The sequence below is a fragment of the Astyanax mexicanus genome, chromosome 20, assembly GCF_023375975.1.
Source record: "Astyanax mexicanus isolate ESR-SI-001 chromosome 20, AstMex3_surface, whole genome shotgun sequence".
Classification (NCBI taxonomy): Eukaryota; Metazoa; Chordata; class Actinopteri; order Characiformes; family Acestrorhamphidae; genus Astyanax; species Astyanax mexicanus.
The window spans coordinates 6553997-6581555 of NC_064427.1; the positions used below are offsets into that span (position 1 = coordinate 6553997).

Sequence of the window (27559 nt, forward strand, 5' to 3'; positions counted from 1 at the left end):
TACCTTTTTGAAGACAACAGGGAGCTTCATATATAGTGCAAGCTTTATGGTTAAATATATAAAGAGTTCAAGAAGTTTAACATATGTTGAGGCTCTTTTGACAACCTTTTTAATGCTGTCAAGAACCACCCGTATATTGAGACTTTTTTGACTGCCTTTTTGTAGCATTTAATATGCTTTACTAATGCTGAGGCAGATTTAGCTATATTTTTGGAGCCTCCATAATGCTTCACATATGTTGCAATTGTTCTTTCTGCCATTTTTGAGCCTTGAAAAACCTCTGCATATGTTAAGACATTTTGGCTTCCATTTTTTCAGAGGCTTTAAGAAGCTCCACATTAGATGGGATCTTATTGGATACTTTTTTGAGCCCTTTTAAGAAGCTTTGCTAATATTTAGGCCTATTTGGACTTTTTGGAGCCTTCAGAATGCTCCACATATATGTTGAGACGTTTTGGGCTACCTTTCTGAAGACAACAGGGAGCTTCACATATATTGCAAGCTTTATGGTTAAATATATAAAGTGTTCAAGAAGCTTATCATATGTTGAGACTTTTTTGATGCCTCTTTGGAGCCTTTAATATGCTTTACTAATGCTAAGTCCTATTTAGCTATCTTTTTGAAGCCTTCATAATGCTCCACATATGTTGAAATTGTTTAGTCTGCCCTTTTGGAGCCTTAAAGAACCTCTGCATATGTTGAGACATTTTGACTGCTATTTTTTCAGAGCCTTTAAGAAGCTCCACATAGGTTAAGACCTTATTGGCACATTATTTGGCTACTTTTTTAATCCTTTAATAGGCTTCACTAATATTTAGGCCTATTTGGCCTTTTTGGAGCCTTCAGGAAGCTCCACAAATGTAGAGAAAACAGGGAGCTTCATATATATATATATATATATATATATATATATTGTGAGCTTTATGGCTAAATATATGAAGAGTTCAAGAAGCAACATATAACATATATCGAGACCCTTTAGGCAACCTTTTTAAAGCTGTCAAGAACCTCCACATATGTTGAGGCCTTTTTAACTGACTTTTAGGAGCCTTCAGGAAACTCCTCATGTCCTAAGACATGTTTGTCTACTTATTTGAAACCTTTAAGAAACTTCACTAATGTTGACGCATGTTTAGATAACTTTTTAAAGCCTTTAGGATACTCCTCATATATTCAGACATATTTGACTAACCTTCTTGGAGCCTTCAAAAAGCTCAACGTATGTTTTATACATTTTTGACTGCCTTTTTGGAGACTTCAGGAGTCTCTTGATATGTTAACCTTTTTTGCAGCCTTCAAGAAGCTTTACATATGTTGAGACATGTCTGGCTACCTGTTTGAAGCCTTCGAAAAGCTTCACATATGTTTAACCCTTTTTTGGTGACATTTTGGAAGCTCTACGTATGGATACCAAAAAGAATTTATTGACCAGACACAGGAAATGAATTTATACTAAATGTATAATTTATGTTCACCTTTGGTTTTAGGTTTAGATGTAGCTTTTCAACATCAATATTTAGATGGATTTTTTTCTAAATGATGGGAAATGCACATAAAATGTATTACATAAAACTTTTTCCACTTTAGAAACCACCTATATTCTCTGCACATTGGTCCCAATCCATTGTTTTTAGGTCTCTTTTGGCTGTTACTCTACTTGTTTGACATCAAACTTGATAGCTCAGAAGTGTTAGTGCACCATCTGATTGTTTTAAGATGTTTTTGTTTTCCTGGGAGGAAAGAAAGACTTTTGCTAGAGATTAGTAAAAAAATACATTAAAAAATACCCTGATACATGTGAACAACTACTTAATACTACAGTGTTAGAATTGACCTGGCTGTGTTATCCCACACCCACAGTGCTCTAACCCATTCCCCGCACCCAGTCTAGCCTTCCTGTCCAATACTCGTCTGGCTACGACAGTTGTGTCATTTAGCTTCACTGTATTGACCCAGTTCTCTCACAATTGGAGCCACAGAGTGAGCGGTTTGAAAGTTCACATCAGTTAAATGGAACGCTCGTCCACACAATTGTTTCCTCCCCTCGGGGGTGACTGCTCTTTATATGGGGCGTTTAGCAAACTCAATAGAGAGACTAACATCGCTTAGGCCCAGGGCAAGAGCGGCCATTTTCTCTGTATGGTCTGCGTGTATCTGCTGGACAACAAATAACAGATGTGACATTATTGGGTTTGTTTAATAATCTCCACAAATGGTAAGCAGAGGGCTTTATGTTTGCAAAATAGTTGTGCCAAGAAAGAAGCGTCGGATTGCAGTGCTATTTTGTAGGAAGATAACGCTTTCCAGGAATAGGAATACAGGATATAGGCAAAGTTTTTTTGCGCTACAAGTACAAGTGCGCTAGAAGTAACGTTTTTGCATGAACCTCTAAGTTGTAGAGGTTCCTAATGGTGTCCTGTGATAATCCATTAATCCATGCAGTTTAAATATTCACGTAGGTCCTGCATATTTTGTTAATAGTCTTGATAGTGCATCCAACAGCATTCCACCTATCTTCAGCATGTGGATGAGCATTGTTCTGTTGGAATAGTGCACTGGAGTGTGCATTCACAAGAGGTTGTTCCACTGGTTGCAGGACCTCATTAACCTAAAATTGGGCTGACAAAGTGCCTGTAATAAAGATCATGGGTAATCTGGCACCGTAAGAAATGTTACCCCACACCATAACATCAGGCATTCTGAGCATGTAATGTGTAATGTGCAACCACACACAAATGTGTTGGTCATGTCTAATGCCAGGTTCACGACTTTTTGAGTCGTCAGTCACACTGCAAGACTGGTCACGAGGTCACGAATTACACGATTTTATCACATGGCTAAATGGACAACCAATCAGCTCATTGTAGCAGTAATGCTTGTGCTTTACAGTTTAAAACCTGTTTTCTGTAGATAAACTGAAATATACAGGCACTCTTTCTTTGCCTTTTCAGTAACATACATTATTCTACTTTTTTAAATTAAAGAAATAATCAGAACAAGTAGTTTTTTATTATTTGGATTCACTTGCGGGCTCGATTTAGAGTTTAACAGTCAGTTCATGATGAAAAAAGGAAACAATAAATGGCTTTGGTAATGCGGGGGCTGCGTTTAGGACACGTGGTTCTCTCTTTCTCTGTAATTCCATTGGCAGTATGTAGCCACTACTTAGCTCCCAGGCGCTCCCAGTCACAGACTGGGTCAGATATCTAGCATGCCAAATATTTGCCAGACGTCTGCTACTGGTCGGTGATCAGTTAGCTGTGGTTTGGCGAGCGTTTTTCAGTAGTTTATACAATGCAACTGTGCGAGCGTTGAGTGATCCCCGTTTTGCCTCCAAGCAGAGTTTTTTTTTTCTACAAAAACTGAAAATCGGAGCTAAAATCGTGTAGTGTGAACTTGGCATACTACATCAAAAGCAGAACTTGTCAAACAAGATGACCCACTAGCCCAAGTCTGACATGGATACTGACCAAGCTTCATTCATGTCAGTTAATTCCTTCTGGGTGCAACTATTATTTTTGAAGATGAGTGTACAGTATTATGCCCATATATGGTTTTATTAGATGTCTTTCTCTGATTTGGCTGGGCCAAAAATGATAATACATGTTGGTGCAATCACATGCACAAATGTATGTCCACTCCAGAGGAGGGGGAGGGGTTATGAGGGCAGCCTGTCAGAAAGTATTAGGTTCTCAGTGGTCTGTTGTTCTTTTTCTCTGGTAAATATTTGATGAGTAAGAGCAATATTTCACAAACAAATAGATTTTAGACACAATTCATTACACGTGTCATACCAAAGCACCGTCCACTCTTCACTTCCATCGACATGGGACTCTTATGTGGGTTTAGAGTGGTGTGTGAGTGTGTATGGACTACAATACCCTCTCTTTTTCTCTCTCCGTCTAAAATCCTATGTTTTTTTTTCCTTGACCATGTTAAATATTTCATGGTTAAATACGGTTCACACGAAGAAGGTCCTCTAAAGGTATACTTTTTTTCGTGATGAAATATTAACTTTAAGAGCACATTTCTGTTTAGGACTCTGAAGGTGCAGTGTGATAAGAGTGACTAGAGGGAGGGAAGCACAATCAGGTAGCGAAACAAAAAAAAAACTGCACAGGCCTTATTCACATTTAGGTCACTAACATTTGCAGTAGTTCCACATTATGATGCTACCTCCACCATGCTTTACAGTTGAACCCTAACAGGTACAGTGTTCATGTTTGTTCCACCAAACATGCCTCTGTATACACTGTGCCTATTATGGTATTTAAATAGATCTTTTTTGTCCATATCAAGGCTCATAAGTGGTGAGCTAACATTTGTAGTAACAAATAAAAAAAACCTGATACTATCACCACCATGTTTAACATTGTTAGAACTGTGTAAATGTGTTGGAGCTTTAAAACTTGCTCTGGTCACTGTGCACATTGTGGTATTAAGGTTTGTTTTGGCTTTTATTCTGTTTCTTGGATAATATTCACATTAAATCTAGTGGTGTCAAGCTTTTCATTCTGTGTGAGCATTATGGAGACCTTTTTACATTATTCTGTGTTGTCTGGGATCATATATGGCTAGCTAATGTTTGCAGTAACGTTTGAGTGGTTCCACAGCATAATACTACCACCATCATGCTTAACAGTTGATACAAAGACAAAGAACTCAATATCTGACTTATCTGACCTACAAGGTGTCCTCCAGAAGACTTTTTCATTGTATATACAGTATAGGGTGTTTAATTATTTTTAAAGATGAATGTAGTGCAATCACATTGCCAGAATATTCATGTCCATGATGAGCGCATCTACATATATGTTCATTGAAACAACTGATACAAAGACAAACATTTCAGCCTTTTTAATTAGTTGAATGGTTTTGTCCCTTAAACAGCTCTGGAAAAAAATAAGAAACCACTTAAACATGATGAGTTTCTTTGATTTTACCAAATTGAAAACCTCTGGAATATAATCAAGAGGAAGATGGATGATCACAAGCCATCAAACCACTAAACTGAACTGCTTACATTTCTGCACCATGAGTAAAGACATAAAGTTATCCAAAAGCAGTGTGTAAGACTGGTGGAGGAGAACATGATGCCAAGATGCATGAAAACTGTGATTAAAAAACAGGGTTATTCCACCAAATATTGATTTCTGAACTCTTAAAACTGAATGAATATGAACTTGAGCTTTTGTTTGCATTATTTGAGGTCTAGAAGCTCTGCATCTTTTTTGGTATTTCAGCCATTTCTCATTTTCTGCAAATAAATGCTCTAAATGACAATATTTTTATTTGCAATTTGGGAGAAATGTTGTCCGTAGTTTATATAATAAAACAATAATGTTCATTTTATTCAAGCATATACCTATAAATAGTAAAATCAGAGAAACTGTTTCAGAAACTGAAGTGGTCTCTTAATTTTTTCCAGTGCTGTATATATTTTTTCATAATACCCCACTATTATTAATAAGCACATATTGGTCTTTTCCCTCAAAATATTTCAGTAATCAAAACAGAATTCCATGGCATGTTTGGAAATGAAAATCTTCGATAGTCGCAGCCCAAGCTACCACCTGTTCTGGGGGTATGAATTTCTCAATATTGTCTATTATTCATGTGGAGTATTAGGGCCCAGAGCACCAGCAGCAGCGGCTGATGGTCTGATCTGGCCGCTGACTGCTGTGTTGTGCTCCAGCCAGCGAGTAGCAGTGAAGCAAACACACACACACACACACACACACACACATATACACACACACACACACTGCTGCAGGGGATCCTTCCTCATTCCACACACACAGCCTTCACATCAGGACCTCCGGTCATCATCAGCATTAGAGACAGAGAACATTTTCATTTTTATCTCACTCTGAGCCACAGTGTACAGAAATATGACAACATGATAAACAATAAGCATTTAGTAATAATAAAAAATGATTTTTTTTTTCATTTTACATTTCATTATAAAACAAATAAGCTACAGCTCTGAAAAAAATTAAGATACCACTTCATTTTTGAATCAGTTTCTCTTCTATAATAACCCTGGTTTTTAATCACAGTTTTCATGCATCTTGGCATGTTCTCCTCCACCAGTCTTACACACTGCTTTTGGATAACTTTTTGCTGCTTTACTCCTGGTGCAAAAGTTCAAGCAGTTCAACTTGGTTTGATGGCTTGTGATCATCCGTCTTCCTCTTGCTTAAATATTCCAGAGGTTTTCAATTTGGTAAAATCAAATAAACTCATCCTTTTTAAGTGGTCTCTTATTTTTTGTATTTGCTGTGTTTACCCCCTTAATGAAGACCTAACAGACCAAACTTTTAAAAAAATGCAATATTTGTATTTAATAATATATAATTATGTATGCAAAGACATGTGTTTACATGCATTAATGAATAACGTTAGAAGGTGTCATCTCCTGTCTGTCCCATACTCAACGCTCTACTTGCTACTCAACGATCTCCAGCCTTCAGACTATGATACCCATAATGAATCTCACACTGACATCACTCACTCACACAATAAAATGTCACTGCACACGGCACCACCAGGAAGTTAATCACCGGAATATTGATTACACCTGTTCACACTACTATATATACACCTGTGTTACCCTTTTGAATATGACCTTGTTTTGTTTTTCCAATCTTGATTTTGCCTACCCTCTGATATCTCCAGCCTATGTATGACCTTTGGACTGAATCTCTTTGATGGTCTGCTTGTTCTCTGTTACTGCTGTTTAATGGTGTTGACCCTGAATGTTTTGACTACTCCCAGTATTGATTGGGAGCTATAACACAGCTATAAATCAAGAAACTTTATTAGAAACAGGCAAAAGGAGCAATAAATGAAAACCAGTGAACATAAAATGGCAGCAGAGACTCTTATCCACCCTCCACCCCAACATCAAGAGCTATTACATTGTATTACATATACATTACATTATATTGTACATTGCAGGTTATTTACATTATATACACATTTTTTGTATGATTTGATCACATATTCTAATTTTATTTGAGTAGGAAAGTTTCTAAACACCTTCTCAAAATTCTTTTGAGAATCATCTGTACTGATGATGTCTAGATATTGATGGTTAACCTCATAGCTGCCGGTGCTCCGTGCTGTTCTTCTGCCACACTCGTGAATCAGGCCTGAGGGTTTTGCTTTATTGAGGCTGGTAATGCGCCGCTGACATTACTGAAGCATCCTGCGTTTAGCAGTTTAACAGTTCACACTGCTGACATTTTGCGAACCATTGAGCAGCAAGCGAACTGTTGCCCTCAAATTACTAATCACTGTCGCGACTGGGAGGAGGGGCGTAGGTTAGGCTCCACCCACTTACGAGGCAGATGCACTGGGGCTTCTGACTGTAATTCAATGTAACATAGATGAGTTTATCATGTCATAAGTTTCCATTCAGTGAATCTTATTAGTATAACCATACTGTTATTGGCCAGAATGGTCAAAGGGATCAATTTTGTTTTATTGTTACATTTTTGCTGTTCAGTGTTGATTGGTAATTTACCACAGCACAAAAAATAGGAATGTTTGTGTTGAATGTTTTTTTTTTTAAACACATTGATACACTGCAAATCCTAATAAGTTATGTCTACTTAAATAATTTGTGGTAATCCAGTGCCTTAAATGAATTAGGTTTTTTAAACACTGTTTTTTAGTCATTTATAACACTGTATGCAGTTGAACTAATGTTCATCTTTAACAGACAAACCACAAGTACTTGACACTCAAAATGTTAAAGTAACTATTGCACAACTGATCTATCTGTTTTCACTCAACATATCCATACTGTAGTTGTTTTTATACCAAAAAAATCTCAATTAAAGGGCCACCACTAAATAAATTACATCGAAGTTAAGTTGAATTAACACAGACTCTTAACGGGATGCAGTAGATAAAACAAGCTTACATTAGTAGTCTTTTCTCAGAATCATCAATTCACATAAATTAGCTACAGGGTGAACAGTATTGTTAGCACAGTCAACACAGAGTTACTACAGCTCAGGTAATAATGCTTGTTCTTACAGCCTACAACACAGGCACAGAGACCACACAGTTAATCATAATATATGATCTACATGTTTATCCAAGGTAGCCCCGGGGGGAATGACTACACACTGTTGGTGAGTGTCTGTCAGAAAATGTTGGACACGCCCAGAAGCCAATAGAAAAGAAGCTGGCAATGGCAACAGACTAAACTCAGTTATTATAAGTTCAAAGGTTTAAAGATCTCAGTTTGAATGTATATGAGCCGACAAATCTCCAGCTAAGTCGAAATAAAGTAATGAGTATTGTTTAGAAATATAAAACTTTATGTAAAACACTAGACTTAACAGGCTATTTGTTTGAGAATTCATCAATATTTTCATCCAGGTTGTTCCATGTTACAGTAAAGAATATGCTTTAATATGAATCCGCCCAATTTATATGACATGTGACTTTGCTAAAAGTGCAAAAAATCATATCCAACCAATGTACATTTTCTACTGCATGAGAAAGTTTCATTTTGCTCCAGGTTAGGTTGTTAGATATGATTTGTCATGCCGGATAGCTGCCTCTGATCATTTATCATGGAAAATCATTAGCAGGCTACGGCTAATGACTATAAGAATAACATGCAACAAGACTTTGTTGGTATAGATTTACAGTGGTCAGGAAAAAGCCCTGCCTCACTGCGGCGCAGCTCTTTGGGACACCAGCAGAATTCAAATGGAGTCCAGCAGTGCTGGAAAGGGGTGGAGGTCTAATGGCTTTACCCATGCAGCTCTGCGAAGGGAGGAACAGCATGGCCGCCATTTTTACCAGTAAAAGAGATGGAGGCTCTCTTTTCTCTTCTCCTCCACTCCGCTCTATTGCGCTACCGTCCCGATCGCAGTCACCTCCTCCATTTTCCTCGCTGTGATCGGCCTGAGTATTGTTATTCGGAGGGGAAAAAATGGGTCAGGTGGCCTGTAGAGAATAGCCCGGGTAAACAGGCAAAGCAGAGGCGCTTGCTCTTTCTCTCGCTCTCTTTCTCTCAATCCAGAACACTTAAAGCCTCTTTCCTTTCTTCTCTTTTTTTTTGCGCAGCGAAAAACGCAGAATCTTCCATTCATCTCTAGATCCTAGCTCATCTTCCACTCGTACTTAGCAGAGAAGGGCTTAGCAGGACGAATAAAAGGATACTTGGGAAGGGAGTTGGGGAGCAGGGAGAGAAAAATCAATACCCTTTGTGCATTAATCATGCCGGGGGTGCCAGAGAGAATTATGGGTACATGGAGGGAGAAAAGCGTTTGTGCATTCACACCGGGGCGACTGCATGCACTCAGCAACTAGCCTGTGTGGGTTAGCCTGAGCTAGCCTGAGCTAATTCCAAAGGCAGCAGAGATAATACTTCAGATCTGCTGGAGCATGGTGTTGAGGGGGATGTGTTCAGGTCAGCATGAATTTTGAATCAGGAATTTCTTTCTTTACTTGTTATTTTATCGGTTAACCACCGATCATGGAGGTTTACTGAGCTGATGAGTGTTTTTTTTTTCCCTTAATAGATGGGCATGGTGCAACAGGAAGCTTAAATGTAAGAAGCATTGGCTAATATTATTTTGCTTTACCCACTGGTGCGTAGTGACATAATCCAAAATCAGAAGACCTATTAGAGGCAGCAAAACATCTTGGAAATTTATATTTAATATATATAATTATATACTCTTTCCTGGTATACTCTTATAATTGGCTTAAAATGGCTCAGCAGACTAACTCTGCATTCACACTGGCAGTTGACTACATGAGTTACAGGAGACTATTCATTTCCTATGGGGAGGGCGTGGCTATGTTTAGGTCTTTAAGACTCTTCACTCTTCACTTGTTGCTTAATCTGTGCATCACTTGACCAGGTGCCACTGTAACCAGGAAATTAGTGAAATTATCCACTGCACCAAGTAGCAAGTTTTTAATAGATATGGCTGCTTTGTATTCATGTTTATAGTTATATCTGTCTACAGTGATCATAATGCTCATACAGAAACCAACAACTGCTAAACAACCATGTATAAAATAAAGACCTGTGCAAATGTCTTCAGGTTTAACTTCAACAGTTTCAACAGTATATCTGTTATTTGTCTATTTAAAGTCTTTGAAAAATCTGTTAAAAATCATCAGAAACTGATGTATCCATTCGCTAACCCACATCCTAACTGATCCAGCAGTAACAGCTAATACAATATAATTGTACCTGATTAGCATATGCTGACCCAGATGGGTCATAAAAGCGATCATGAAACGATTATGACCGTTTTATCCCATTTTGCTACGAGTGCCACATCTGTGCCGCGGCCTGCGCTCATAAACGGTCACAATGTTGGTCATTAAACCGAGAGGGATGGAAATGATTAGAGAGGCCGTGAGGACTAAACGTTGCTTAATCTTTAATAAACAGAGACGGGCTTAGGCCGCCGATTTGCCGTTCTTTTTTTTAATTTTTTTAAATTCTTGCATCTCGTCAAACCTGCCGTCCTCGCAGTGCACAGATTATGCCTCAGCGCGGAACTGGATCATGGCCAGGTCACTACAAATGGCCGAGATCCAAAACGCAGCTTAGCGATAAGCACAGCGAGGGCTAATTAAGCCAGGAGAGACCCATTCACTTCCACTTATGAACACTTACACGCCTCACGAAATGCGCTTAAATCCTTGAGCAAAAAAGAAATCTTCTTTGGCCTATGTGCCACACTTTAAATGGGAAAATATAACTTCTTAGCTTTTAATGGAAGTCAATGTAAAAAAAAGCATTTCTATTGGCCCGCTCTGTTGCTCTTTTTAAGCACTCATGCTGTTGTTCCATTTTGTTCCATTCCTTAGCAATATTGTTGAATTTGCAACCAGAGTCCATGCAGTAGAGAACCAGATTCAGAGGTTGAGCCAGACTGACCTACTCATTTGGTAGCCAACACTTTTCTCAGACTGAGCATCTCAGACCACTTTTATTGAGTGTACAGCTCAGCTTAAAGGATCATAAGCAAAGTGCTGTATATTTTTTCCACTGGTCACCCAGTTTGTAAGTGTAATTTTTCAGCAATAAAATTGCAGTTCATGTATTCTTTTTTATTTATTTACTGTACACAAACCAGGACATTTTTGCCACTAAGACAGACTAAAGCTACTACAAACCAGTTTAAATACTTTTAAATACAGTTTAAATACTTTGCTCCTCTTTTTTTTTAAGTAGATATATTGGTCATCTATACTTTACTATATCAACAGCTGAACCAATGAGCCAGCATTTATAAACATTAACATTTTAATATAACTTTATATTCATTATGGCTTTCAGAAAAATGTGTTTTGGGGAGGGATGGTAATGCACTACATGGCGTTTTGTCCTTAAGTGGTATTTTTTTTCCTTCTTGCATTATTTTTACTTTTATACTTTAAGTAGTTTTGAGTAAAAAGGCAGCACTTTTACACTTTTACTTAAGTAAAAAAAGGGAAGATTTAGGAGTAAAGACAAGGTAACCGCATGACCTCCATCCACATGGTTGGACAAAGCTGTGCACCTCAGTCCAGCACAGTTTTGCAGCGCAGATATTTCCAGTTACAGCTGAATTTATGCTTTTAATCCCGAAAAAAACCCTGTTAAAAAAATCCCTGTTAAAAAGCCATTTAAATACCTGATTAAATGGCCGATTACTGTTGTTTTGCGCTTACTCGGCTCCTTGATTGGTCTGGATGCGAAACAGCGCTTGGTTGGAGCAGGGCTGGTGACTTCATGGGCCCTGCATTGTTTAATATCGCGATATATATATAGTTGAAAAAAGATCAATTGCGATGTAAACTTTTTCCAATATCATGCAGCCCTACTGCCAATGGTCAATGGCTGCACACAAGCCTAAAATCACCATGGCCGGCCTGATGCTGTGAATTGTGGGATCGTAGAAACGCGATGGATAATGCCTGCTTTATTTACGACTCCAAAATGTCGGATTCCCAAAATAGAGGCCATACAGGGAGTAGGGCGTTCAGATACGGCCCCCCCGGGTGTCATCAGTGCTTGATTGACTGCTGTGGCGTCATGGCCAGGGGTGATGTGCAGGAGTGACCTTTGACTGCCCACGCTAGATCCCACAATCTTGACACGCGTGTGCCGGCCGCATTAGCCAATTAGAGTTGATGGCCGTGTCTGCGGCGTCTTATCATCGGCAGGCAGCTGCTGCTGTGTGTTTGAGTGGCTGAGGGATGGATTGTGTGTGTGTATATGTGCGTGTGTGTGTGTGTGTGTCTGGTACTGCACTGCTGTGCCATTGTTTACGAACGGAGGGTGAAAGCTGCTGCTGCGAGCGCAAATCTCTGCACGTTGGCACGGCCGTGCGACATCACAGGCTTTATTAATAGCGGAGTTATTGCCGAAGGGAGCAGCGCGAGGTTGTGGGCTGTTTAAGAGTCAGCATTGTGTTATCCTCTAAGTGTTTTATGGACTATCACTAATGTACACTGTCCTGTTGGATGCTACCGTATGCAGGTTAAGGTGCGTTTACTCACCGGGGTGATTTGCATAATCTGTTAGTGCCACTGTGCATCTGAGGGAGGAGATTAAGACAGATTCTGATTGTAAATAAATAAATAAGTAAATAAATATTTTCAAACCTGAAAGCTAATAAATAACATAACTAAATAATTATTATTATTATTTGAACATTTAGCAAAATAAAAAAAAAATAAAGGTTCTAAGAAGGTTAGCATGTAACATTACAGAAATACTGGTTTGCATCTCAACGTTTTTAGAACGTTTAGTAACATTCCCAGCCAGACGAATACTAACACTATGAAAAATATTAAAAGTAACATTCCCAAAACTAAACATTTAAACATAACTTAAACTTTAATCTTAAGAGACCACATCAGTTTCTGAATCAGTTTCTCAAGTTACGAACAACATTATTGGCATTTAAAGCATTTATTTGCAGAAAATGAGAAATGGCTGAAATAACAAGAAAGATGCAGAGCTTTCAGACCTCAAATAATGCAAAGAAAACAAGTTCATATGTACATAAAGAGTTTTAGGAGTTCAGAAATCAATATTTGGTGGAATAACGCTGGTTTTTAATCACAGTTTTCATGCATCTTGGTATGTTCTCCTCCACCAGTCTTACACACTGCTTTTTGATTAACTTTATGCTGCTCACTCCTGGTGAAAAATTCAAGCAGTTCAGCTTGGTACACTCTAGGACAATTAACACTTTCCCTTGTCTGGACATGAACTGACCAATGCTAATCATTGCTACCAATAATTAAGCTAATAACTAGAGAAGGAAGAGAAAGAAAGAAAGAAAGAAAGAAAAAGAAAAAGCACAGAAACTGTAAAAACTCGCTGCTAAAAACAACAGCCGTGTTGTTGCTAGGGTTCTCAGCTGATGCGGATGCAGGCGTTTAATTGGATGAAGCGGCGTATGACTCTCCTCTCCGCAGCCAGTAAAACGTCAGATGTAAGCCTTGCTGTTTTTCTCTCCTCCTTTTAATAAATGGCCTGAAGAAATTGAAGAGAAATGAGTGAAAAGGAGAGCGCGTTTCATCTAATTGAGCGCTCCACATTAGCTGCGGCGAGGAGATAAGCCGCCGCTGTTTGTTAGCATGTTTCATCTTTTCAGCCGGGTTTGGTTTTAGAAAAAGCCCGGCGTCTCCCTTTCAGAGCTGCGGGGAGCTCGGCGCAGCCTCACTCGCTGAAACCGCTCCAACATGCAATCTTCAAAATGGAGGCCAAGTCACGTGACCGCAGGCAGCCATCTTTTCTAAGAGCGAGCGGCCTGATTGAACGCAGTGTTGAACTGGAGCATGGGACAATCAGGATCAGTACATCAGTGCTCAATTAACATATACAGTTTCTGTTTAAATTCAGTTTAGTTCAGTTCAAATCAGTGTCATTCAGTCCAGTTCATTTTATTGTAATTAGGAATGAAATTCCATTCCATTTAGAGCATTAATCTTCAGAAAATGAGAAATGGCTGAAATAACAAAAAAGATGCAGAGCTTTCAGACCTCAAATAATGCAAAAAAAACACGTTCATATTCATCCAGTTTTTAAAAAGTTCAGAAAAAGGTTCATGATAACTTTGTGCCACTTCTGGTGCAAATTTAAGCAGTTTAGCTTAGTTTGATGGTTTGTGATCATCCATCTTCCTCTTGATTATATTGCAGAGGTTTTCAATTGGGTAAAAACAAAGAAAATCTTTTATTATTATTATTATTATTATTATTATCTATTATTTAAGAATGTTTTTTTAATAATACGCTGCAAGTCAAGTGCGTAATTACTAGTACTACAGTAAATAAACTGCATGGTAATAAATAAGTACCATTTAGTACTGAGTTTATCTTAAAGAAATAAAAAAAACTCTACTATATAATAACTGTGCAAAATTAATTCTCTTTAATCACTGCTGTAACACTTTATTTTAGTATCACACTGATATTAACAATTGGCCTTTATTAGTTAAACATATTTATTCAATCGTCATAATGACCATTTCCTGGCTGTGTATTTGGCTTTTTTATGGCCCTTTATCTGGCAGATGGGTCCTGGAGGATTAAGCATCCTAATGAGGAGGTGGGGGGCCAGTTCTGCAGAGGACCGGCCCCAGCCCAGTGACCCGACTGCTCCAGTGACCTGCCACTGTCAGCTCTGAGACCTCAGAGTGCTCGCTGTGGCTGAAGCAGAAAACCAACCAGACAGAGAGATGATCTCCCTCTGCTTAAAGGCTGGAATTAAAGAAAACATGTCGGATAATCTGCAACAGGACAGACACATTAAATCAGACTTGTCAACAAGTGATGCTGCTTCTCAGCATCTTGATGTGGACAGAAAAGTGTACTCATAATGTTTAGTGCTAATATAGTGCTTGCCAGTATTTTAAATGGTCTTAACGTTTTTTTGGTACAGTAAATTGTAACTTTTTATTTTTGTAAATCATCGAAAAATTTATTAAATCGCCATACTTAAGTATGATGTTTATAGCAACACTCTAGCTTTCATAATCAGAGGTAACAAAAAAGCACATTTTAAACACAACACACAGTTACTGACTGTATATTTAGTTGTGATGGTTAAAGGACAGGGAGGGTAGTCACTTTTTTTTTTTTTTTTTTACAGTTTATAGCATTATCTTTTAAGGTTTAAGGTGATAATAAAACCACAAGATGAAGAATTGAAAGTTACGGTAAGCCAGGGTGATATATGCTAGCGGTTTGTCGCACGTATCTTGTTTTAACATAGTAATTGAGCAGGCTACATACACTCTGATATACTTGAGTTTCGCGCGGTTAGTGCTAATGCTGCCTCAGCAGTGCTAGCCAGTGTTAGCAGCAGGCTACAAGCCAATAATACTCACCTCTGAACGGCAAAAGAGGTAGCACCTAGCGCGGTTAGCAGTTAATGCTAATACTGCTCCAGCCTTGATGCTGATGCTGGAGAACTAAACTGAAACTCCTGGAGTGGTTTACTGCTCCTTACAACCTGACTGGTAAAATTCATACACAAGGACCTTATAATGTGATACATATGGTACAGTAATTTACATGGCCTTGCCATGAGCACTCTGCCAAGTATTCAACAGGTATGATCATTCCCATGCCTCTCTCTGAGGATACACTTCATGGTCACTTTACATACTGTTATCTCAAGACTTGTGGCATGTCAATGTCCCCAAGGCTCCTCCCCTGGAATGAAGTAAATAGAAAGTGGGTTATACCTTGTTTTTGTTGTTTCTAAGACTATAAGCTCACTTCTGTTGCTTAATAGATGCTTAATAGAAGCCCTATTCTGTATGTTGCGTCTGTGTGACTAGTGAAACTTGACTTTTAGGTCAAGGAATGTATAAATGAAGAATTGAAAGTATTGACTCCAATAGAAAACTTTGAATACTAATAGAGTAAAACCAAACTACTGTACAAAAAAATCTACTCTACACTACTGTACTCTACAGTACAAATCTACTGATTCCTGTATCTTCCAGCCTGGCATCACTAAAGATGACCTCCACCCTCTCTTCATTAACTCTGCTTCATCTAATCTGAGTGTTCTACTGTATGGACAATTACGTCCAAGAGGTTGAGGGTCTCGTCTGTGAACCGAGGCCTGCTGGTGGTCTCAGTCTGACAAGTAAATAAGAAATTGACTCCCCAGCTTGAACCCAGAGCCCACTCAACGATGGTCCGTCCACAGTAATTAAAGAGGCAGAGCCCAGACAGCCTTTCCTAGCATGTGGTAATCTATGTGGCATATGGACAAGGCGTGGAATTAACACAGAGGAAGAAAACGAAGGAATTAAAGCGGCCAGCAGCTTAAGAGCAAATATTTGTTCATGTGTGTGTGTGTGTGTGTGGCGGGGGGTTATTCTGGTGACCCGTCAGCGTCTTTGCTCAGCCTGAGGAGCTTTGGATGGCACTCTTGCTGACGTCTTTGTCGGCCTAGAACTAAGGCCAAGCCAGACGACTTAAGAGAACGAGTCTTTCTGTTTACTGTTTACTACTGGACCAAAATTCAATGACTTACAATTTAACAGAGGTTTGATCAGATACTGCAGGCTTTTTCTTGGAAAATCTGTGTATGACTCTATGAGAATTCAGAGTAGGGGCATATCAGGCTGGTTAGTGAAAATTTCACAAAAGTGTTGGATCTGAACAGTGTATTAATGAGGTTCTTTAGTAGCAAATCTACCCAGTAGGTTGCTTAAAGTGTTTTAGGAACATCAGGAGTAAAAAAAAGCTGGTATTGTGTCCCGTGACTTTTGACATGTCCCTGACGAAGCTGCACTGACCTGTGGGATATGTGTGTGGGCCAGAATCACTTGTCTGTTTATAATACTGTATTTTTCAGACTATCAACGAATTTCTATTGTCTGGTTTATTTTCATACATAAAGTCCATCGGATTTTAAGGAGCATTAAGCGACATGGGGAGTGCTTAAGTATACAAAACTGTAATTCTTAAAAAAATATATATTTTCGTTAAAAGTCAAACAAGCACTGGATGTTAATCTAATCTTCTGAAAACTGGGGGAAAACTGGGAACTTTGGGAGAGTAAAGCTCTTTAGTTTATTTACAGTAAGCTTAGATTTCCAATATTGTGTCTAAGGTTGAGTTTTTAGTGAAGTTTCTCCTGCACTAAGGTATTAGCCGCTAACCGCAGCGCTAGCGGGGTGTAAATGCTGCCCGATAGAAGTAGACTGAGGAACTCTGAGTGTTCCAGTAACAAAGTGCACTATTAGCTAGTGTTTCATCCTACGTAGATTGTTTTAACATGGCAAACACACAGGCTACATAATATCCAATATAGTAATAGTCCAATATACTCGCCTCTGAATAGCAAAAGAGCTAGCAATGCAGTTAGCGGCTAATGCTAATGCTGCTGCACCCAGCCTTAGTGCTGGAGAAACTATGCTAAAAACTTACCCTTATAACGTCTGGTTGAAATCAAACAATTCAGACGCAGAGATTTGCGAGAATGTATTTTAAAAAACACAAGAAAACTAAACAAACAAACAATAAACTAAGCAACAAGGAGTCACGGAGTACATAGAGACTGTTGGCATTGAGCATGGTCCTGAATTGTTGAGTTTTTTTTTTACTTCTCCACAGTCCTTTTCTTCTCTACTGGACATTAACTTCTCCACTGGACAAGGATTAGACATGCTGTGTGTGTGCATTTGCACATACAGTGCCCTTTAAAAAGTATTGGAACAGTGAGGTTAATCTCTGTATTTCTGCTGTCGACTAAAAACATTTGAATTTGACAGTAAAAAATGAATATAAGACAAAAAATCTACATTTCGGGCTTTTATTTCCAGCTATTTACACCTGATGTCAATGAGTCTGCAAGCAAAGGATTTGCAACTTAACATGAAGTCTTACAAGAAAAATGAATGGGTTCAGACAGAAGGTTCTATTTTCTGAACTGTGTATCAGATCTAGATGTAAATACCTGAAAAAAAAATTGTCTCATATTAACCTTTTAATGTCGAATTCAAACATTTTCAGTCTACAGCAGAAATAAAGGAATCAGCCCCACTGTTCCAATACTTTTGGAGGGCACTGTACAGTATGTTTCAGCAATAGGTGAAATTTATTAGAAGAGGTGTCCACAGACATTTGGACACACAGTGTACGGAAAGTCTGCTCATGTTGCAGCTCTGATTTATAACTGAAGGTAAGCAGGGAATGCTGGACACTTCTCTAGCCTGCAGTTAGTGAGGCATTTAATGAGTAATTGGAGTTTAATGAGTGCGCCCAGATTCAAACCAGCCCGACGCCTCGCGCACTTCCCCAGTCTTCTCTTACGACCCGCAGTAAAACAGACCCTCCTCCCTGGCCTTCTCAGAAGCCCCTCACATGTAATTCAGCATGCCATTATGCAGCTGGAGCGGACCCACACTACAGCCCGGATCTGTTTACTTGGCATAAAGATTACAGGAGTAAATCTCTCTGTCTTTATCCACCGTCACCGTGTCTCCTCCCAGATAATCTCACAGTTTGCTCGGATTTGCACGAGATTCGTTTTCTTAAACACCACAATTCTTAAATCTTTTACATGGATTTGATCCGTCAGATTGGGGATTTTAGAAAAAATCCAGTAGGATGACTTACAGCATTAAATGTTTGCTTATATTTTGCTTATTAGTAAAAACACAGCATCTGTCAGTTTAACACCAATCCAAATACCACAATGCTAATGTTGACTGATACCAACACTATAAATAACAAATAAAATGATGTAACTAATATATAAATAATATAGCCACACATTCTAAGTAAAATGCTAATTTTAAGTTTTCAAATTTTTGGTAAAAAAGTTACCAGTACAGTACATGTAATGCAATAAAAACATGCTAATATTAACATTTATTTGATTTCAGACTGATTGCAAAAGTTTTGTGTTTTGTCTTTTAAAAACTAATTTAATTTGTCCATATATTCCTGCATTTCAGGCCTGCAACACCTTCTAAAAAAATGTTGGAACAATAAAATGTTTTGCATTCATTTTCACAACAATTAAAATATATTTTGGTGGACAAGACATCTAAGGTGATCAAGTGTTTCAGGTGTTATTTTTTACCCTTATGCTGTGCAACAGCAGTATGGGGACATCATTTTCATTTAAATATTTTACTTAATTCTTCAGACATTTTCAATTGGGGAAAGACCAAGACCTAAACCGGATTAAGATTTAAAGTATTTAAGGATTTAAAATTATAGCAAGCTTGTCGCTAAGGTTAGCTAGCTCGTTGCTAAGGTTAGCTAGCTCATCACTAGTTTTAGTACTCTCCCCTGTAACATTAGTATTTTAGATAGCTCATCACTAGCTTTAGTACTCTCCCTGGTAACATTAGTGTGTTAGTTAGCTTGTTGCTAAGGTAAGTGCTGTCCCCGATAAGTTGGTCCCCGATTAGTTTGTTAGCTAGTTCACTGCTAACATTAGTTATTGCTAGTTTGTACTTATCTCTCCTCTTTTTTTCTAAATATCTGGAAAAATTTGTCCTGGTCCTCAAAATGTGGCAGAATGTATGTTTTTTTGCACTATAAGGCGTACCCTATTATAAGGCACACTACTAATAAACATCTTTTTTCTGCTCTATTTTCATACATAAGGCGCACTGATTATAATACACATTAAGCGAAATAAAAGATGTGAGGCAAATAATGTCTGCTCTTTAAAAGACTGAAAATGAATAACACAATTTACACAATTAAATGTGAACTAAACTAAATCCAAAATACTAACAAAAATAGAATCTATGGAGACAGAAACCGGACTCGAGACCCGGACTACAACACTAGTGTGCAGCATGTGGTTTTGCATTGTCTTGTTAAAAAGTGCATGGATCTGTGGTGACATTAATATTAATTAATCTCTAATAATGAATATTGTAATGTTGCTGACATTTATATAAACATATATATATATATATATATATATATATATATATATATATATATATATATATATATATATATATATTGCTATTTTAAAGAGTAAATCTGGCAATTGTCATTTTCATTAGTATCAAATTCTGGTGTTTTTTTTTTTTTTTTTTTTTTTTTTTTTCCTTCTATGGTAAAGTTTGGTACAGACATTTTGGAATTATGAGGAAGTGTGCGTAAAAGTCCTGATTTGATTTTAGTGGTTTTTTTAGTGTTCAGCGCTGTGCATCGCTGTACGGTTTCATTAAAAGTCCAGCTCTCCTGAGAGAACACGGAAGCCTGCAGCTAGGCAGTAATTAATGAATGAGACCAGAGCAGCCGAGCGCAGAGTTGTGCGTACTTCTGAAAACTGTACTAATTCATAATGGGGAAAGTTCAGGTTCCCAGGCGATGACTGACCCGCCGTTTCAAGCTTTCCCATCAGACTGCATACGTTATTTAAATCCATCTATCATCAGCGCTAAAAGGACAACTCCGGTGCGAATTCGTCGCCGCGAAGACGACGGCACAGCGCCTCAGGATATGAACAGATGGAGGCGTTTAGTGAGCGGGGCCAGCCCCTTACTCCCTCCCCCTCCTCCACCCACTCTGCTAACCTGTCACTTGTCATCACGCCGTCGAGGAGGCACCATATGCCTGGCACGCCGAAAGCCCTCCGCCATGACATGAAAGTGAGCGTGTCTGGGGACTGGAGGAGCCCCTTTTATTTTCCCTGGCGCTTGTGTTGTCGCTAGATGTGGGATGTTGTCGCTATCAAAGATCTGTTAGTTGCCCTTGCGTCACAGGGAAACCTTTTTGATTGTGGGGGGTCGGGGTATGGGGGGGAGATCGACTTGGTAAAGCTCAGCAGCGTGTCTTCGTAGCTTGGTTGAGATGAGTAGGCAATTATAATATCACTACCTTAGCGCCCCCTCGTGTCCCGTAACTAACGTACGACCTGGTCTGATGTTATAACCTGCTGTGTGGCGGAGCTTCAGTGCACCTTTTATTACTGGGTATTTCTGTGTTTATTAAATTATTATTAGTCTTATGTCATCATTCCCAAAATGCTGTTTCTATGACCCGTTCTCATAGAATCCTATAGAGCAACACAAGCAACAGCCAGTTCATGTCTTGATAGCGGAAATATATAGGCGCACTATCAATGAACGTCTATTTTCTGGTCTGTTGTCATACATAAGGCATACTGGATTATTAAGCGCATTTTAAGAGACACTATAAGAAACTTCTAATTCAACCGGTCTCGCCGCTGGGTGGTGGTGGAGGGAGGGGGGTTAGCTAACTAAGTTAGGTAAAGCTAAGCTAAGTAAACAAAACTTTAATTAAAAAAACAACAACTTTATTTTAAAGAAAAACAAGCGCTGGATGTGAATCTACACAAATTTCTCTCCTGAAAACTGTTTATTTGGGTGAGTAAAATTCGCTCTTGTTTATTAACAGTAAGCTTAGATTCCCAAATTTCTTCAGCTCTAAGCCTGGAGCATTAGTATTAGCGGCTAACTGCTAGCATTTAGTGGCTAATGCTGCCCGACAGCGCTACACTGAGGAACCCTGAGTGCTCCAGTAAGCCAGATTGATGCTTTCAGTGATCTTTTTTTTCCAGAGCTGTATATTGCCCACTAAAATAAGATACATCTACTGTATCTCTAAAGAAATCACTGAAAACACTTTACATTAATCACAGTAATCTTATTTAATCATCTTTAATGCATATTTAACTCTCATAAAATAAGAGGTTTTAGATATTTTAACTAGATATAACAAGATTTTGTTATATTTTGCAATGACAGTTAAAGACATCAGACATCTGTGAATGTGTCAGTGGTGTCACGCTCAGTCTATCAGGTTTAAAAGTGTTCCTGTGCTGTTTGGAGGAGCATGTTGGAGTGAAGCACTTCTCAGACTGTCTGATAATTCACTGTATTTAGGTCTGCTCTAATTCGACCAGGCTGTCGGGATTTGTCTTAAATGTTACTTTAAGGGGTTTTTTTTTTTTGGTTTAGTGTCTTGGTGTCCTTGTTTGGAGGACGCCACATGCTTGGCTTTGCCGGGTCAACGTGTCGCTGCTCTGGAAGGTCATCTTCTCCACGGGGGGCTGTAGCATCTCCTCCTGCTGCCCCGTCGTGAAGGTTTTGTTGTCCATCTGCTTCTCCCCGAGCTTCTTCCGACCCTAAAGGTTAGGCGAAGAGGCCGTGATATCAGATCACACAGCAGACGCCTCGGGCTGAGATTTCAACTTAAACAAAAACTAGATTTAACCAAATGTTCTGTAAAATAAATAGGATTATTGAAGGGTTGCATAATAATAAGTAAAATGTAACCTAATACACACTGGTAAAAAGCATTCTTTGAGGGATGAAAAAAACATAAAGATGCTTACATTTTGCTTTGCTATAGAATCCAGAAGGTTCTTCTATTGTTTTAAACCAAATAATCCTTTTGGGACTATATATAGAACAGTTTTTGTTCAGAGTGTAGCTCATATTTTACAGTATACACTTGCCACAAGATATTCTCAGAGACAACATTGAGGAAGTATACCTCCTCAATATCCTCAGTATACAGCTCGACATGCATCTATGATGCACTCCAAGGTATTTTACCTGCTTTGCACACTTTATGGGAGCATTTATGGGACAAGCTGGGATGCAAGCTTTGGTAACCTACAAATGTCTGCAGGATTGCACAGCTGCAACATCTGGGTAAAGATGCTCAACAGGGAAGTAGAGCTTCCTTTTAATTGTTTTCAACAATGAAATATCCCTTCACTCAAACATGATAAAGTTTTCATTTGATTCGATGAATGATAAGTATGTATACACAATATATGTACACATATATAGAGCTCTGGAACAAATTTGAGCAAATCTGAACACCACTTCAGTTACTGAATCAGTTTCTCTGATTTTGCTATTTAGAGGTATATGTTTGAGTAAAAAAATCTATTTTGTTTTATTTAATAAACTACGAACAAAATTTCTCCCAAATTCCACATAAAAATATTGACATATAAAGCACTTATTTGCAGTGTTTTCAGACCTCAAATAATGAAAAAAAAAAAAAAGTTTATATTCATAAAGTTTTAAGAGTATAGAAATCAATATTTGCTGGAATAACCCTGGTTTTTAATCACAGTTATCATGCATCTTGGCATGTTCTCCTCCACCAGTCTTACACACTGCTTTTGGATAACTTTATACCACTCCTGGTGCACAAATTCAAGCAGTTCAGTTTGGTTTGATGGCTTGTTGATCATCCATCTTCCTCTTGAATATATTCCAGAGGTTTTTAATTTGGTAGAATTAAAGAAACTCATAATTTTAAAGTGGTCTCTTATTTTTTTCCAGAGCTGTATATGTATAGTTTAAAGGTATGCATCTATACCCTGGCATGTCTTCCTTAACACACCAAACCATCGCACATGTAAACCAGTCATGTTAGATTTGCAGGGTGCTCGATTGTTACGAAGCCGTTCCCGGGAACCTGTCATGGTTTTTTTTTCTCTGAGCGCGCTCAGAAGGGCCTCTTTTGTCTGAGCGCTCGTTTCCCCCCCGAGCTGCAGACAGGGAGAGTGTCTTGCTCCGGCAGCAGCAGCCCACTGACACGTCCCTCTAATCTGCCTCAGCTCACATCCACACACCCCCACCCCCCCCTACTCCCCCTACTCCTCCAGCCCTCCACCACATCCCCCCTCCCCTCCCTCCCTCTGCCCGGCAACCCCTCCACCCCTCCATCCGCCAGTGTCACAGCTCAGAGTCACTCGCCCAGTTGCCACAGTAACCAACTCACCTTCCTCCTCTTGTCACATCACACCTAAAGAGAAGATTATGTCTTCTGGAGAGACGGGCGAGCGAGGGACAGAGAGAGAGCGAGCGAGAGTTAGAGAGAGAGAGAGAGAGAGAGAGGAGGTGAGAATGCAGACTTACAAGAGCAAAAAAAAACTAGAAAAGGTAAAGTTCGTGAACGAACTTTAAGTTGGCTTGGAAAAGAACGCTAATAACGTTAAAAAGTTAAAATGGTTGCTAAACGCTAAATGCCAAAAACACGGAAATCTAAAAACGTTTGGTTAAACGTTGAAATCTAAAAATGTGTGGTTAAACGCTGAAAACTAAAAATGTTTGGTTAAACCCTGAAATCTAAAAACATTTGGATAAATGCTAAAATCTTGAAAGTGGTTGCTAGGCAGTTGCTAACGTCTTACAGGTGGTTGCTAAGCTGTTGCTCAGTGGTTGATAGTTATTTGCTAATGTATTACACATGGTTGCTAAGTGGTTGCAAGGCGGTTGCTAAACAGTTGCTTACGTTTTCCTAGTGGTTGCTAAGGTGTTGCTAAGTGGTTGCTAGGCAGTTGCTATCGTTTCTAAAGTGGTTGCTAAGCTGTTGCTAGGCTGTTTCTAACGTTTTCCTGGTGGTTGCTAAGGTGTTGCTAACTGGTTGCTAGGCAGTTGCTATAATTTCTAAAGTGGTTGCTAAGTGGTTGCTAGGCAGTTGCTAACGTTTTCCAGGTGGTTGCTAAGGTGTTGCTAAGTGGTTGCTAGGCAGTTGCTAACGTTTTCCAGGTGGTTGCTAAGTTGTTGCTAACTGGTTGCTAGGCAGTTGCTATAATTTCTAAAGTGGTTGCTAAGTGGTTGCTAGGCAGTTGCTAACGTTTTCCTAGTGGTTGCTAAGGTGTTGCTAAGTGGTTGCTAGGCAGTTGCTATCGTTTCTAAAGTGGTTGCTAAGCTGTTGCTAGGCTGTTTCTAACGTTTTCCAGGTGGTTGCTAAGGTGTTGCTAACTGGTTGCTAGGCAGTTGCTATAATTTCTAAAGTGGTTGCTAAGTGGTTGCTAGGCAGTTGCTAACGTTTTCCAGGTGGTTGCTAAGGTGTTGCTAAGTGGTTGCTAGGCAGTTGCTAACATTTTCCAGGTGGTTGCTAAGTGGTTGCTAGGTAGTTGCTAACATATTCCAGGTGGTTGCTAGGCAGTTGCTAAGTGGTTGCTAGGCAGTTGCTAACGTTTTCCAGGTGGTTGCTAAGTGGTTGCTAGGCAGTTGCTAACGTTTTCCAGGTGGTTGCTAGGCAGTTGCTAAGTGTTTGCTAGGCAGTTGTTAACGTTTTCCAAGTGGTTGCTAGGCAGTTGCTAAGTGGTTGCTAGGCAGTTGCTAACGTTTTCCAGGTGGTTGCTAAGTGGTTGCTAGGCAGTTGCTAACGTTTTCCAGGTGGTTGCTAGGCAGTTGCTAAGTTGTTGCTAGGCAGTTGCTAATGTTTTCCAGGTGGTTGCTAAGTGGTTGCTAGGCAGTTGCTAATGTATTCCAGGTGGTTGCTAGGCAGTTGCTAAGTGGTTGCTAGGCAGTTGCTAACGTTTTCCAGGTGGTTGCTAAGTGGTTGCTAGGCAGTTGCTAACGTTTTCCAGGTGGTTGCTAAGTGGTTGCTAGGCAGTTGCTAACGTATTCCAGGTGGTTGCTAGGCAGTTGCTAAGTGGTTGCTAGGCAGTTGCTAACGTTTTCCAAGTGGTTGCTAGGCAGTTGCTAAGTGGTTGCTAGGCAGTTGCTAACGTTTTCCAGGTGGTTGCTAAGTGGTTGCTAGGCAGTTGCTAACGTTTTCCAGGTGGTTGCTAGGCAGTTGCTAAGTGGTTGCAAGGCAGTTGCTAACGTTTTCCAAGTGGTTGCTAGGCAGTTGCTAAGTGGTTGCTAGGCAGTTGCTAACGTTTTCCAGGTGGTTGCTAAGTGGTTGCTAGGCAGTTGCTAACATTTTCCAGGTGGTTGCTAGGCAGTTGCTAAGTTGTTGCTAAGCAGTTGCTAACGTTTCCAGGTGGTTGCTAAGTGGTTGCTAGGCAGTTGCTAACGTATTCCAGGTGGTTGCTAGGCAGTTGCTAAGTGGTTGCTAGGCAGTTGCTAACGTTTTCCAGGTGGTTGCTCAGTGGTTGCTAGGCAGTTGCTAACGTTTTCCAGGTGGTTGCTAAGTGGTTGCTAGGCAGTTGCTAACGTATTCCAGGTGGTTGCTAGGCAGTTGCTAAGTGGTTGCTAGGCAGTTGCTAACGTTTTCCAAGTGGTTGCTAGGCAGTTGCTAAGTGGTTGCTAGGCAGTTGCTAACGTTTTCCAGGTGGTTGCTAAGTGGTTGCTAGGCAGTTGCTAACGTTTTCCAGGTGGTTGCTAGGCAGTTGCTAAGTGGTTGCTAGGCAGTTGCTAACGTTTTCCAAGTGGTTGCTAGGCAGTTGCTAATGTTTTCCAGGTGGTTGCTAGGCAGTTGCTAAGTTGTTGCTAGGCAGTTGCTAACGTTTTTCAGGTGGTTGCTAAGGTGGTTGCTAAGCAGTTAATAGGTGGTTGCTAAACCCTGGCTGGGGTGCAGGGGTGTCCAAACTTTTGACTGATAGCTGCTCCATACAGCAGCTCCTCCATACACTCACAGTACTGGAGGAGCAGGGGAGAGAAGGGGTTCCGTGCGCAGAGCTGCTCGTGTGTGAGTTAGAACTCTGGGCCCCCCATTCATTTCAATGGGAAAACTTCGTACGACATTTGTACGAAAACCGTACGACGTATCGTCGAAACGTTAAAAATTTCGGAAAGAAAGCGGTAAGTTCTATAGACCGTCCGATTTTTGTCTTTGTATGTCAAAAATTGTTACCTACACAGACGTTCAAAGTTGTCCCCTATTCATTTCCTATGGGAAAAAAAAGCGCACGTTTACGAAGTTTTTACGAAAACCGTACGATGTATCGCTTAAAAAAGCACAAGCAACCTATTCGGGTATAGGTCCTACGATACTGCAAAATTTCGTGGTTCTACGTCAAAAGCCCTAGGAGGAGTAGTCGATTAAATTTTGAGCGCGGAATAATAATAATAACTAGAAAAGGTAAAGTTCGTGAACGAACTTTAAGTTGGCTTGGAAAAGAACGCTAATAACGTTAAAAAGTTAAAATGGTTGCTAAGCTTTTTCCGTCTGAAGAGTGTGAAGAGTCATTGATATGCTGTTAACGCTAAATGCTAAAAACGCTGACATCTAAAAACATTTGGTTAAACTCTGAAATCTAAAAACATTTGGTTAAACGCTGAAATCTAAAAATGTTTGATTAAACGCTGAAATCTAAAAACGTTTGGTTAAACGATGAAATCTAAAAACATTTGGTTAAACGCTGAAATCTAAAAACGTTTGATTAAACGCTGACATCTAAAAACGTTTGGTTAAACGCTGAAATCTAAAAACGCTTGTTTAAATGCTGAAATCGTAAAACTTTTGGTTAAGCTTTTGATTGCTAATGTGTTGCTAGGCGGTTGCTATAATTTCTGAAAAGGTTGCTAAGCTGTTGCTAGGCAATTGCTAATGTTTTCCAGGTGGTTGCTAAGCTGTTGCTAACTGGTTGCTAGGCAATTGCTAACATAAAACAGGTGGTTGCTAAGGTGTTGCTAGGTGGTTGCTTGGGTGTTGCTAGGTTTTTGCTATCATTTCTAAAGTGGTTGCTAAGTGGTTGCTAAGCAGTTGCTATCGTTTTCCTAGTGGTTGTTAAGGTGTTGCTAAGTGGTTGCTAGGCAGTTGCTATCATTTCTAAAGTGGTTGCTAAGTGGTTGCTAGGCAGTTGCTATCGTTTTCCTAGTGGTTGTTAAGGTGTTGCTAAGTGGTT

The 27559-nt window shown here is 39.4% G+C and overlaps 1 protein-coding gene across 2 annotated transcripts in view; it reads left to right on the forward strand.

Annotated features, from left to right (window-relative positions):
• The window catches only part of dscama (Down syndrome cell adhesion molecule a), a 144610-nt gene that overhangs the window by 27614 nt on the left and 89437 nt on the right, over nt 1-27559 (forward strand). The gene's annotated exons all lie outside the window — the stretch shown is intronic.